Source organism: Dasypus novemcinctus, chromosome 14, assembly GCF_030445035.2.
Source record: "Dasypus novemcinctus isolate mDasNov1 chromosome 14, mDasNov1.1.hap2, whole genome shotgun sequence".
Taxonomy (NCBI): domain Eukaryota; kingdom Metazoa; phylum Chordata; class Mammalia; order Cingulata; family Dasypodidae; genus Dasypus; species Dasypus novemcinctus.
This window is the reverse complement of record NC_080686.1, coordinates 61,175,101-61,188,709: the sequence shown is the minus strand read 5'-3', so window position 1 is coordinate 61,188,709 and position 13,609 is coordinate 61,175,101. Positions and strand designations below refer to the sequence as shown.

The 13,609-nt window shown below is 36.8% G+C and overlaps 1 protein-coding gene and 1 non-coding gene across 4 annotated transcripts in view; one reads left to right on the top strand and one right to left on the bottom strand.

Moving 5' to 3' along the window:
- Positions 1-13,609, top strand: part of STK3 (serine/threonine kinase 3) — a 296,968-nt gene that overhangs the window by 114,015 nt on the left and 169,344 nt on the right. The gene's annotated exons all lie outside the window — the stretch shown is intronic.
- Positions 4,230-4,332, bottom strand: LOC111763825 (small nucleolar RNA U13). The gene has a single exon (XR_002796592.2). It is a non-coding gene; the product is annotated as a small nucleolar RNA U13 (small nucleolar RNA).

Below are 13,609 nucleotides of genomic sequence, written 5' to 3'. Positions count from 1 at the left end.
TTTCTCTTTTAATAGTGACCATTTTAATAGGTATGAAATGATATCTCATTACAGTTTTGATTTCCATTTCCTTAACAGCTAGTGATGTTGAACATCTTTTTATGTTTTATTTTTATTTTTTTTGCTATTTGTATTTTTTCTTTGGAAAAATGTCTGTGCAACTCTTTACCCATTTTTTTTTTTAAGATTTATTTATTTATTCCCCCCTCCCTTCATTGTCTGCTCTCTCTGTCCATCTGCTGTGTGTTCTTCTGTGTCTACTTGACACAGGTGCCTTCAGGAACTGATCCTGGGACTTTCTGGAATGGGAGAGAGGCAATCATTCTCTTGTGCCACCTCATCTCCTTGGTTTGCTAAGTCTCTTATTTTCTGTCCTCTGTGTCTCTTTTTGTTGTGTCATCTTGCCGTGTTGGCCGGCATTCCTGTGTGGGGTGGCACCCCCTGAGGGCTTTTGGCCATTTTTTAAGCTGGTCATTTGGTTTTTTATTGTTGAGTTGTAGAATCTTTTTATATGTCATGGATATTGAACCTTTATCAGATAGTGATTTACAAATAGTCTCTCCCGTTGAATAGGCTGCCTTTTGACCTTTTTGACAAAGTCCTTTGAAGCACAAAAGTGTTTAATTTTTGAGGAGGTCCCATTTATCTGTTTTTTTTTCTGTTGTTTATGCTTTGTGTATAAGGACTAAGAACCTGCCTCCTACCACCAGCTGTTGAAGATGTTTTCCTACATGATCTTGTAGGAGTTTTGTGGTCCTGGCTTTTGTGTTTAGGTCTTCGATCCATTTTGAGTTGATTGTTGCATAGGGAATGAGATGGAGTCCTTTTTCATTCTTTCGGTTATGGGTATCCAGTTCTCTTAGTACCATTTGTTGAAGAGACTGTTCTGTCCCAGTTGAATGGATTTGGTAGCTTTGTAAAATATCAACATATAGGCGAAGGTCTATTTCTGAAGTCTCAATTTGATTCCGTTGATCAGTATGTCTGTCTAAATGCCAATACCATTGCTGTTTTGACCACTGTACTTTTCTACCATGCGTTAAGGTAAGGAAGTGTGAGAGTGCTGAACTTCATTTGTGAAGTGATTTAATAGTGAATTTGTAGCATAATACTAGTGAAATCCTTTTTCAGTGGAATGAGAATCAGTTGAAAGAAGTGTGGATAGGTTTGGTAGAGACATTAATAATAAATATAGATTAATCTGACTGGTACCTTCTCTTTTTCTTTGAAGAACTTACTACTGGTAGCATTTTTGGGACTTGGACATTTCATAATAATTATATAATTCCTCCCCTGCAAGGAATTGGGGGGAGGGATGGGGGGAACAGTTGAATATGGGAGAATCTCAGGTATATGGTTGAAACTGTAAGGTTGAGAAAACTCTTTAGAAAATATAATAAGGAAGGATTACATGTTTAAGGTACTTAAGGGGGGGGCATCTGGCATGGGGGCATGCTGCTAGGGAGTGAGTGCTCAGTTTGTCATAGTCTGTTAAATCATTGGGTGGAGACCATACAATGAGTGTGAAGGTGTACCCGTGTCCTGGGGAGACCTGATGTTCTCAAACGGAAAGAATTGTATCCCTTGAGAGAATCAGTGGCTCCCAATGGGTTAGGGCAGTCTAGTATGTCAAGCCCTCAGCATTGTTGCAAGTATCTGTAAATCTGGTCCCTCAAGTAGTGACTGTGGGCCCTGAGGGGAGGGGGAGAGAGGTAAAGAATAGATGGAAGCAGGGCAACTGGGGGGCAATGGAAGTGCACCACAAGATCATGTCATGATGTATATAGGACATGTTAATGTTAATGTACACCAAAAATGTATACAAATTTGTAAGCTAAAATGTAAACCATAGAGTAAAACATCAGGAAACTAAAAATTTAGAAATTTTGTACAATCTAAAATATAAACCATAATGTAAACCAAAATGGGACCATGTTTGAAAGCTGTGTTTCAAAGAGGCATGTGTACAGCTGATCTGTACATCAGCTGTAGCAAATGTAACATGGACATGTAAAAAGATCATTGCTGGGGAATGGGGAAAGGGTTTGATATTGGATATATGGGAGTCCCCTATATTGTATATGTGAATTACTTGATCTAAAACTTTTTTGAAGACAAAATTAAAAATTAGGAAAAAAATTTTAGAAAAGGAATGCATATAGACACTGAGGAAGAAATGAAAGAAAGTGCCTTGCCACTGTATGTGAAGAGCAACACCTATTGCAATGATGAAAGGCAAAATGTTAAAAACAAATCTTTATAATATTATTCATTTTTATTAATACACCAATTTATTTTTACTTTATCTTAGTCTTTTTAAATTAGTATGTATAGTTCTTATCTTTAAACCCATCACTCTATTTCATTTTCCTATTAATTGAATTTGGCAATATATTAGGCTTTGTTGAAGAAGTTTTGGACCACAGAGAGGTTCGACTGTGGCAGGGGAGGAGCATTGGTGTGGGGTGTTATTGAAGGGGGGGGCACATGGTTGGGAGGGAGTTCTCTAGGGCAGGTATATAGGGGACATAAAAATGTTTAGATAACAGTTACAAATGACAGCTGAGGGAGTGCTGAGTTCCTAGCCAGGGGACCTCTATCACACTCCCCAGTGGAACAGCAACCATCCCCTAAGAGCAACGGCAAAGACCAACAAAGAAGGATTTTCTAACAATGAGCCCTTGATAATGATGACTATGCTTATGAGTCTGTGTGCCTGAAATATGATCTAGGCCTAGAGCTTCAGGGTGCCTAAGAGTTACCTCCTGAGAACCTCCATGTTGCTGAAATATGGCCACTCACTAAGCCAACCTCAGCATGTAAATGCATTACTTTCCCCCAGTGTGGGACATGACTCCTGGGGATGAGCCTTCCTGGCACCAAGGGATTACTAGCAAGCACCAGTTGGTGATGTAAATAGAAAAAGACCTTGAATAAAAGGGTCAACTCAGACCAGCAGAATATCTCAACCCACATGTAGGATCATGTGTTATAAACTGCTTTTTGACCTTGAATAAAAGGGGGAAATAACAAAGTCAAATGAGTTTATATGGCTAAGAGTCCTTCAAAAGAGTCAGGAGGTCATCAGAGGGGTCACGCTTACGCACTCCTCAGGAGGACCCTAGAAACAGCCAAAGTGGATACAACCCCATGTACTGGTTCTCTTGAGGGCTAAGGAGGCCCACAGGGATATGGTCATGGCAAATGGTTCTGAGCTCAGTACCATGTCAGTGGGCCCTACTTTAGAATTTGTGTCCCTGAGAGTGATGGAGTTGGACTCAAATGTGACCTTTCTACACATGCCTCTTCTGTCACTTTCAATGAACTTTTGGTTGGTACTAGCTTTGGTGTATACCCAGGAGAATTGAATCTCTGGACTGTCCATGTGCCAGCTGAGCTCTGAGCCTCAGCAGAGTTGCGACTCTCATTGGACTTATGCAGGTCAGCTAATAGGGAGGTGAAGATGATAATCACCACACCAGGGAACTGAAAGTGCCTACAACTGCAAGCAGGAGAATTGTATCCATCATCCATGTGGAATCTAAGCCCCCTCTCAATATAGAGGTGGAGTGGACATCACTATCCCAGGGCCCACAGAATGGAGAATAAAATATGGATTAGAGTGGACTTACTGATATTCTACTGTAAAACTTTTGTGACTACTAATAGAAGAAATTATGTCATTGATGGGGAGAAAGTGACCACGGTAGTTGCTGAGGGCAGGGAGTGGGAAGAAGAGATGTGATGAGGTGGCATTTTTGGGACTTTGGAGTTGTCCTAAATGATATTGCTGGGTCAGATGCTGGACATTTTATATCCTGCCATAACCTACTGAATGTACCCGGGAAGAGTGTGAACTACAGAGTAAACTATTATCCATGTGGTGCAACAGTGTTCCAGAATGTGTTCGCCGAGTGCAATGAATGTGCCACAATGATGGGGGAGGTTGTTGGTGTGGGAGGAATGGGGTGGGGGGATGGGGCATATACGGGAACCTCTTACGTTTTTTTATAATGTAATCTTTTTTGTGATGTATGTATCTTCCAAAAAATACAGTTTACAAAAATGATATGGTGGGGGAGTGGGGTGTGGGTTATATGGGAACCTCTTATTTTTTTTTAATGTAACGTTCTATGTGATCTATTAACTTTAATTTAAAAAGTTTCATAATAATAGATAAACATTTACAGGGATTTTATTAGGCACTAGTCATTATTATTATTTTTTCATGTCAGACAGGTAATGTGCTAACATCGTAACAAGGTTTGAGGGAGGCACATCTCGCATAAGCATGTGAATACCATCCATCATACTTATGAACCACCTAAGGGTCTACTAGGCATTACTTTAAGTGCAATACATGAATAAATTCCAGTCCTCTCAACAATCCTATAAGGGGGAGGGGAGGTACTATTATTAGTTCCATTTTCTGTGTGAGGGAAGGTTGAACCTAAAGGGGAAAATACTATAAACTATGGGACTTCCTTTTCTGACCTTAGAAATACAGTGTAGGATATAGCACATTATACATTCTTTTAGGTATGCTGAAAATTTTTTTTATTACAAAAGCTTCTTAACACATTTGCAAGACTATTGAAAGTTGTTATTTAAGCATTACTTTTCCATTAAAAAAAGAGTCCAAGTTTTTACATTTTAATCCATAATATATAAAAAATCCCTCTAATACTATTAATTTGTACCATAAGATAAAGCAAGGCTTAATATCTTTTTCTCTCTTTTCTGTATATAGAGTAAGGTGAGTCATAGGTTGTGTAGCTTAATTTGCTTCAAGGTTACTTGGGGATTCTAGATTAAAATTAAAAGAAACTCATTTTCTGATAGTAAAACTTTTGGGGGAGATTCTCCATATTTTCACTGTAATTAAAGAAAATGTTTTGAAGAATGAACTGCAAAAATTAAGAACCACAATTAGTTATTTATTTATTTTTACAGATTACGGGTTAGTAAAGATTTATTTTGGTGTTTTGGTTTTACTAGATTATCAATTCAGATATTTGTTTTGGTTATAGAAAAATTGAATGATTTCTCCAGATGTCTATTACTGTGCAGCTTGCTTCATCCTTTCACCTGTTTTTCAAACATTTATTAACTACCTACTCCATGCCAGGCACTTTGCATGTATACTAGGGATAAAAAAATAGGATTAAAAAACCATTACTGTGCTCAGACATATGCTCCTTTTTTAAGACATAAAGGTAGACAGCAAGCAGATACTTATACAGTACATTTTGCTAAGTACTGTGGTAATTATGTCTAGAGTCTTTGGGATGATGAAACTCAGTATTTTTGGGGGTAGGAGTTAAGTATAGTAGATACGAATGTTGAATCTTGAATAAAGTCTTTTACTGGGATAGAGATGGGAGTATTGTGTAAGGTAAGCTTTTTCTATCTAGAGAAAGTGGCATGTGTAAAGGGCAACATGGAACAATCTGAGAACCTAAATAGCTCTCAAGACTATAGAATGGACTGTGGGTGTAGATGGGGAATGGAGTGCTGGAAAGTAGTAGTGATCATGTCACAAAGCCTTGCGTTTTATGCTGTGGGATTTAAATTTTTTTCCCATGAAGATTTGGGGAGACTTTGGAAAATATTAAGTAGAATATTAAGTGGAAATATTTTTGAGGTGTCCATTAGTACAGATTTATAATTATTGCTTTAGTCAGTTGCTTTTTAAATCAGAGGAGAAAAAATTACGAACAAAAATATATATAGTCTTTTATATTTATACATGTTTTTTTTGTTTTTTTTTTTTTACTTTATTTCATCATGCAGATTTGAGTTACTATCTGGTGTCTTTTCATTGCAGTGTGAAGGACTCCTTTTAGTATTCTTGTAGGGCAGGTCTGCTAGGGTGAAGTCTCTCAGTTTTTGTTTTTCTGGGAATGTCTCAATGTCTCCTTCATTCCTGAGGAGGGCGGGGAAGTCCTGCACCAAGGTGATTTCTACATGGGGAAGAAAAGAGAGGAGAGAAAGTAAAACCTAATGTGGGAACTTATCTTACCATTCCTAGATGGCAAGTTATGTGTTTGGGACTGATTATATTGGTGAGGGCTTCAAAAGAGAGGGTTTTGACTTGGAACCTCAGAACTTTTTTCGGAGGAAGGCTGTTCGAGAATGGCTGAGGCCCTGGTTCTAAGAAATAAATTTGGTAGTACTGCTCAGAATTGATATGGAGAAAGTTGCTGTATCATATTCATTGGGTATCAGATGTTAAAACCCTTTGACTTTTCTTGAAGTTGTAATACTTAAGAAATATGTTTTACCTGCAAAATGTGTCATTTCTTTCCCCAAAAGAAAAATTGCGCTTCAAATCTTTCATTTTTCACTTTCAATTTATTTTTTAAATTTTGTTTTAGTATAGATTATCTTTCCTTTACATGCATTAAGTTTTATATCTCTTCATTTTGCAATATTGAGGGACAGAAATCATTTCCCTATATTGTTCTTTGGAAGTTATATTAATGATTATATTTTCCACATCCTTTGGAGCTATAGTGCTAGTTTATATATTGCTATATTAATTAAACTTTTAGAGTTCTTTGAGTCATTTTATTAGTTGTTTTAGATATTTAATTAATTGGAAGTTTTAAAAGAACCTTGGACTTTACCAGTTAAATAATTATCAATAAGAAGGCTAATAAATTGCTTTCTAATAACATATAAATTCTACACTACACTGGTTTAAATTATAGCACCTAACACTGCCTTAAGGCTTGTGACATTACAACTTTTATCAACTGAGCAATGCTTAATTTGTTATAGAAGTGAAAGAAAAGTTAACTGATTCCATCAAAATTGTGCTGCTGTGACATCTGTTTCTGATAAAATTTTAATAATGTGATAAGAATTTAAAAGAATTGTGTGACAATTGGTTTCTGATTTGTGCGATAGTAAACTGTATATGATTGTCTTTCCTTTGTGAATCATTTCTATATGAGAGGTGTTAGTTAAGTCCAAATGGAAAAGCAATATATTACTGAGGGACATTAAAGTAATAAATTTCTTTCTGACACTAATCCTCTTAGATTACCTGTTAAATTTGTTAAGTAAGTTAATTCTTAATCCTTGAACTTTATCAAAAAATATTTAAAATAATATGAAAGAATCTTTAATATACTGTTATGTTTAGGGTATAAGTTTTTAAAAGCTATGTAATATTTTAACATGCAGAAGTCACTGTTTTCAAACCATTTTTCACATTATAACACAGGCTGAGTTGTGAAATTTTCCTTAATTTGCTAATTCATTGGAAAAGAAGAGATAAGGCCTTTAACATAGAAATTTGTTTGTAAGTAAGGAGGGTATGTGAATGCTCTTGAAACAAAACTCTGGTGGTGAGAGGTGAGAAAGCATTTAGAAAGGACGTGCTTAAGGTAATGGAAAAAAAGAGGAGAAAAAGGGTAGAGAAGAATCAGGAAGAGAGAGAATCAAATAGAGAAGATGGAAGCCAAAACCTAAAGAGCAAGGTAGTTAGCAAAGGGAGAAGAGAATTGGAACTTATAGGAGTAGGATTCTTAACTTCTTAAATAGTTTGGAATGGTCGTTTTTTTTTTCTGTCTGAGAACCAGGAATAAGGATCAGATATTTTACGATTGCTTCAGATTGCTCTTGTTGCTGAGTAACTCTGCCACTGGTGTGTCCACAAGGGTGTAATTACAAGAGTGAACCTGTAGACACTAAACTCAGCAGCACTCCTTTTTTCATTTAACTTGGTCGGCTAGTTTGCCTGAATTTAATCAGGCATATTTTGCTTCAAGACCGATTCTTTCCACTGAACATTCCAGCATTGATAGGAAATCACTTTTCTGTATTTTTCCTATATCCTACAGCCTTTCTGAAAATTTATTACCTGTAGTAATTTTGAGTTGGTGTTCTTGTATATAAATGTCTTTAATTATGCCATTTGTACAAATTCATAGGTTTTATTTCTTCCCTTTTTTTCACGTTAGGTGACTTTCAGACAAAATACTAAACCTTAAATGTCACTTTCTTGTGTGTATGCACATAATAATACTTTCCTCACAGGTTTAATGGAAGGGTTAAAAGAGAGATTGTGTGTTAAGGATCCAGTACAATATAAATACATCAGGATGGTATACAGATGTCCTCGTCTTACTTCCATTTTTGAGAATGTGTGTTTCTTCATCTTGTGTAATTCTAGTACTTAGTTTAAGAAGGGAATTCTTTATCACATTAAGATACTCTCAGTACCTATTTTTATTTTAATCCTGAGTACTTTATCTGATAAATTCTTGACTGAAAGAATGATATAATTTAAACCATTTTTCAGTGAATTGTGTCCATTATATACTCTAAGGCTGAATCCAGTGATACTCTACAAATATTTTAATGCATTTGTATATTTGTCTTCTTCAGGTTTATAAGTAGGTTCATAAACAACCTTTGTACTGGCTGTTCCTTTTGCTAGGAATCCTGTTCTTTTTTATAATCCCATGGCTCCCTCCTTCCCTCATTTCCTTTAATTGTCTGCTGAAATGCTTTTTTATCAGAGAGGCCATATAGCATAATGGTTAAGAGCTGGACAGCCTGGCTTTACCATTTACTTGCTGTTTTACCTTGGGCAAGTCAATCTCTCTATTCCTATGTTAGAAAATTTTTATTTTAATATTAACCGCTTTATAGGATTCTTTAGGATTAAATGAATTAATATATGTACAGTACTTAGGATAGTACCTGGCACTTCGACAGTAATCTATAAGGATTAACTACTAACATCATTGTCATCTTCATCAATAAAGAAGTTTGACCAGACTTTTATACATTAAATAGCACTAATAGAATTTGTTCTTCTTTCCCTGCCTTATGTTTTCTCTTAGATTTTATAACAATCTTATATAGATATATTTTTTAAAAGATTTATTTATTTCTCCCCCCTGCCCCCTACCCCGCCCTGGTTGTCTGTTCTCTATGTCTATTTGCTGTGTCGTCTTTTTTCTTCTTCTTTGTCCGCTTCTGTTGTTGTCAGCAGCACGGAATCTGTTTCTTTTTGTTGTGTCATCTTGGTGTGTCAGCTCTCCGTGTGGGTGGCACCATTCTTAGGCAGGCTGAACTTTCTTTCGCGCTGGGCGGCTCTCCTTCTGGGGCGCACTCCTTGCGCATGGGGCTCCCCTACGTGGGAGACACCCCTGCGTGGCAGGGCACTCCTTGCGTGCATCAGCGCTGCACATGGGCCAGCTGCACATGGGTAAAGGAGGCCTGGGGTTTGAACCGTGGACCTCCCATGTGGTAGAGGGATGCCCTAACCACTGGGCCAAGTTCACTTCCCTAATCTTATATTTTATGTATCTGTTCATTTATGTGTTTATTGTCTACCTCAATTGGAATAGTCATTCTTTGAAGGCAGGGACTCTGTTTTCTTTATGATATATCCCCAATATCTAAAACAGTGTCTAGTACATGGTTTTAGTTTCCTTGGCAGCTCATGCAAATACCATGCACTATGCTGAGTTAAACAGTAGGAATTTAATGGTTCATGGGTTTGAGGTTAGGAAAAAGTCCAAATCAAGGTATCATCAAGGTGTGCTTTCTCCCACTATACTGTGGGGTTCTGGGGCTCGCAGTCCTTGGTCCTTCGCTTGTCTCATGGCAAGGTACATGGTGGCATCTCCTGGTCTCGCCCTTGTTAATGCTCAGCTTCTGGGTTCTCCCTCTGTGGCCATTTCTCTCTGTCTAAATTTCATTATCTTATGAAGGACTCCAGTAATAGGATTAGAGTTACTGGAGTAACCCTATCAAAAGGTACTATTTACAGTGGGTTCACACTCAAAAGAATTAAGTTCATGAATATGTTTTTCTGGGGTTCACACAGCTCCCAACTACCACGTGCAGTATAAATTTTTTGTTGAATGAGCGAATAAATGTCAACATTAAATTCTCCTTTGAAAGATACTTTTAATCAGGATGCGTCCTAATGCTATTGCTGGAGTCCTTTATAAGCAGAATGAAATTCAGACACAGAGCGAGCCACAAAAGGAGCACTCAGAAGCTGAAATCAGTGAAACCCAGAAGAGAAGGGAGAGATCAGCAGATACTGCCATGTGCCTTGCCATGTGATAGAGGAGCCTTTGGGAAGAAAGCTTGTCTTGATGATGCCATGATTTGGACATTTTCCCAGCCTCAAAACTGTAAGCAAATAAATTCCCACTGTTTAACTCAACCCATTTCATAGTATTGCTTTGAGTAGCCTTGGAAACTAAAACAGATTTTGGTACCAGGAGAGGGGGATGCTGCTTTGCAGATACCAAAAATGTGCAAAGAGTTTTTGAAGTGGATAATGGGTAGAGACTGGAAGAATTAATGAGGCGCTTGATAGAAAAAGCCTACACTGCTTTGAAGAGACTGTTCATAGAAATACAGATGCTCAAGGTATTTCTGATGAGTCCTTAGAAGAAGAAAATGATGAATGTGTTATTGGAAACTAGAAGAAAGATGATCCTTGTTTTAAAGTTGGCAAAATTGAGAATTGAGTTTTTATGTTGAATTGAAGGCAGAAGTTGAGAGTGATAAAGTTGGATGTTTAGCTCAGCAGATTTCCAAGATAAGTGTAGAAAGTGCAGCCTGGTTTCCCCTTACTCCTTATAGTAAATTGTGAGAGGAAAGGGATAAGCTGAAAACTGGACTCCTGGACACAAAGAAACCAGAAATTGATGTATGGAAAATTCTGAGTTCCCTGAAAGTGAATACCCGGAGAATAGTGCTCCATGTGAGGGTTTAACTGAACATGGAACTAGCTAGTAATTTCTGTGCAAATCAGGATTAGAGTTGCAGTTATTCAGGAAAGATTTGTGGAAAATTGTTTTGTCTGATGGTTTGGACCAGGAAGTTTTTTGTGAGATTTGTATGAATGGAACAACTGACAACTGTTGTTGTCATCAGACAAAACAATTTTCCACAAATCTTTCCTGAATAACTGCACCTCTAATCCTGACTTGCACAGAAGACAGAAAAGGGACATATTGAAGGAAAAATCACTTCAAGGATGGATCCATGGAAGCTGAAGTGTAATTGAATACATCTTTTCGGCCAAGAGAGTTGGTGTGGAAAGGGTAAGTCTGCCTCATCACTTGAAGAGGGTGGACCTTCCACCCCGTTGTTCAGGAAGAGTTCTGTGACCTCAATGTTCTGAGAGGGATTAGCCTGTGTCCCAGGGATTGGGGAGAGTCTGGCCCTCATCCCAATGTTTGGAGAAGGTTGAGTCTTCACCTCAGTGTTCAAAGAGAACATGACTGCTGCAGAAGCATTTGTAATGGGGTGAGCCTGCCAATCCATCACCCCAAGGACAAACATTGTTCCATAGATAACTCTTTGACCTTGAAATCTAATGGAGTATTCCCTGCAGATTTCACTATTGTTTGGGACCCCTGTTTTCCTCAATTTTTCCTTTCTGGAATGTAATATTTATCCTGTGCCTGTCCTTCCTTTGTGTATTTGAAGCAGGCAACTTCTTTAGGCTTCACAGGTCCACCCTAGGAACAGACCACACCTACACTGATTTTGATGAGACTTGTACTGACTTTTTGGATATTGTGATGGAATGAATGTATTTTGTATATAGAAATAACGATGTTTTAGGTGTTCAAAGGGTAGAATGTGATGATTTGAAGTTGTATGTACCTGAGAAAAACATGTTTTTAAATCTAATACATTTCTGTGGGTGTAAATCCAGTTTAAGTAGGACCTTTTGATGAGGTTACTTCAGTGAAGGTGTATCCTATCTCAATCAGTATGGTTCTTAATGCTCTTACTGAAGTCCTTTATAAGAGAATAAATGCAGACAGAGAGAAAAAAACCATGGAGGCAAGGAGCTGAAAGCAATGAAACCTGAAAGAGAAGGGAGAGACCAGCAAACACCATCTTGTGCCTTGCCATGTGACAGAGGAGCCCAGGATTGCCGGCAGCCAGTCTTTGAGAAGAAACCATCACCTTGATGATGCCTTGATTTGGACATTTTTCCCAGCATCAAAACCATCAGTGAATAAATTCCCATTGTTTACTCCAACCCATTTCATTGTATTTGCTTAGAACAGTCTAGAAAACTAAAATAGTATGCCTATATAATTTATCCTGTTGCAGCTTTATAAACTTAAAATTGTGCTTATCTTATTCCACAGTATCTGGGACTTATTTCTTGGACCTTATATGTTGTTGTAAGCTGAATATCCAGGCTTAGCATATTTTTGCTAGACATTTATTCTAAAAATGTCTTGAACCCAATAAACAACATGGTTCCAAAGTCCCTGTATCTTAACCAAATCTTTAATGAGCAGGAAGATGGCCACCCTGCTAAGACATCAGTATTGATTTTTTATTGTAAGTTGATACTTAAATCTCTGCACCTGATACCCTCGTTTAAATGAGACTGTGGTTCAATAGAGCACAACAAAAATTGAAATGTTTTAAATCATTTCACTACCTATAATTGTCTATAAAAAATTGATTCAAATTTTATGAACTCCCAAATCTTTGGTACACCAAGGATTGTACTAATAACTGTCATAATAGATCTTTGTGGCTGTGTGCTTAAATCTTGGAAATGGGACTTTAATATGAATACCAAGTAAATCTTAATCACAGGCAAACACAGGATCCAATGTATATAGAGCAGGAAAGAGACACATGTAAACAGACATATTCCTCATCTTAATATGTGGAACCATACTTCCATAGAATTGCATTCAGTGTTTATATAGAGAGGGCTGGCAATGAAAAACTGCTGTTCCTATGGTTTTACTATGTATTTTGAGCTCTAGGTTATTTACTTCTTCTAAATGTGTAGGGATAGTATTAAAAGATGCTGGTATCAGTTAATTATTTAATTGAAATAATAAAATGTCATATAATTGGGAGTCATATGCCTTCACTTACTTTAGAGAAAAAGATTATTGTTGAGGAAAAAAGATTTTAAAGTAATATAATAAGTTCTTTTGGATATGAGATTTTTATTAAACATAAAAGATAATTTAAAGCTTAAGTATAATGGGGAATTAAAATTTCTGTTGTATTAGGGACATTTTATTAATGTGATTGTCTTATATATTTGATCACAGAAGGTCCCTGTACAAAACAAGAAACTCAATTTTCTCAGGAGGTTTTCTAAAGATTTAGAAATTTTAAACAAATCCATTCAATGTAATGGATGTTAGTGTCCATTTAATATAGGAAATGCCATTAAGCATTAGTGAAATCTTAATTTTAATTATTGAACTATGAATTTCGCTCTCAAAAGATTGTTTATTAATAACAGTTTATGGAAATGAGAGCTACTCTTTCTGTACCAGTTTGGTTTCATTCAAACTTTGACTTTAAAAGTAAAGCACTGACTTTAAGTTTTTAAAGAGCAATCAAAAGAAGATTGTTGGGTAAGGGAAAGGAGGTAAACATTTTGCAAGAAGAGAAAGTTCAATATGTACAAAATAATGTAGGAGTATATGTTTGAAGAAGCCTTAACTGAATTCCTTAGTGATGAAATGAAACTAATACAGTTTGTCTTTAGGTTCTATATAATAAAGTTAATTTGTTCATACAACAAATGTTTATTAAGTGCCAGACACTGTACTCTGGGCAGGAG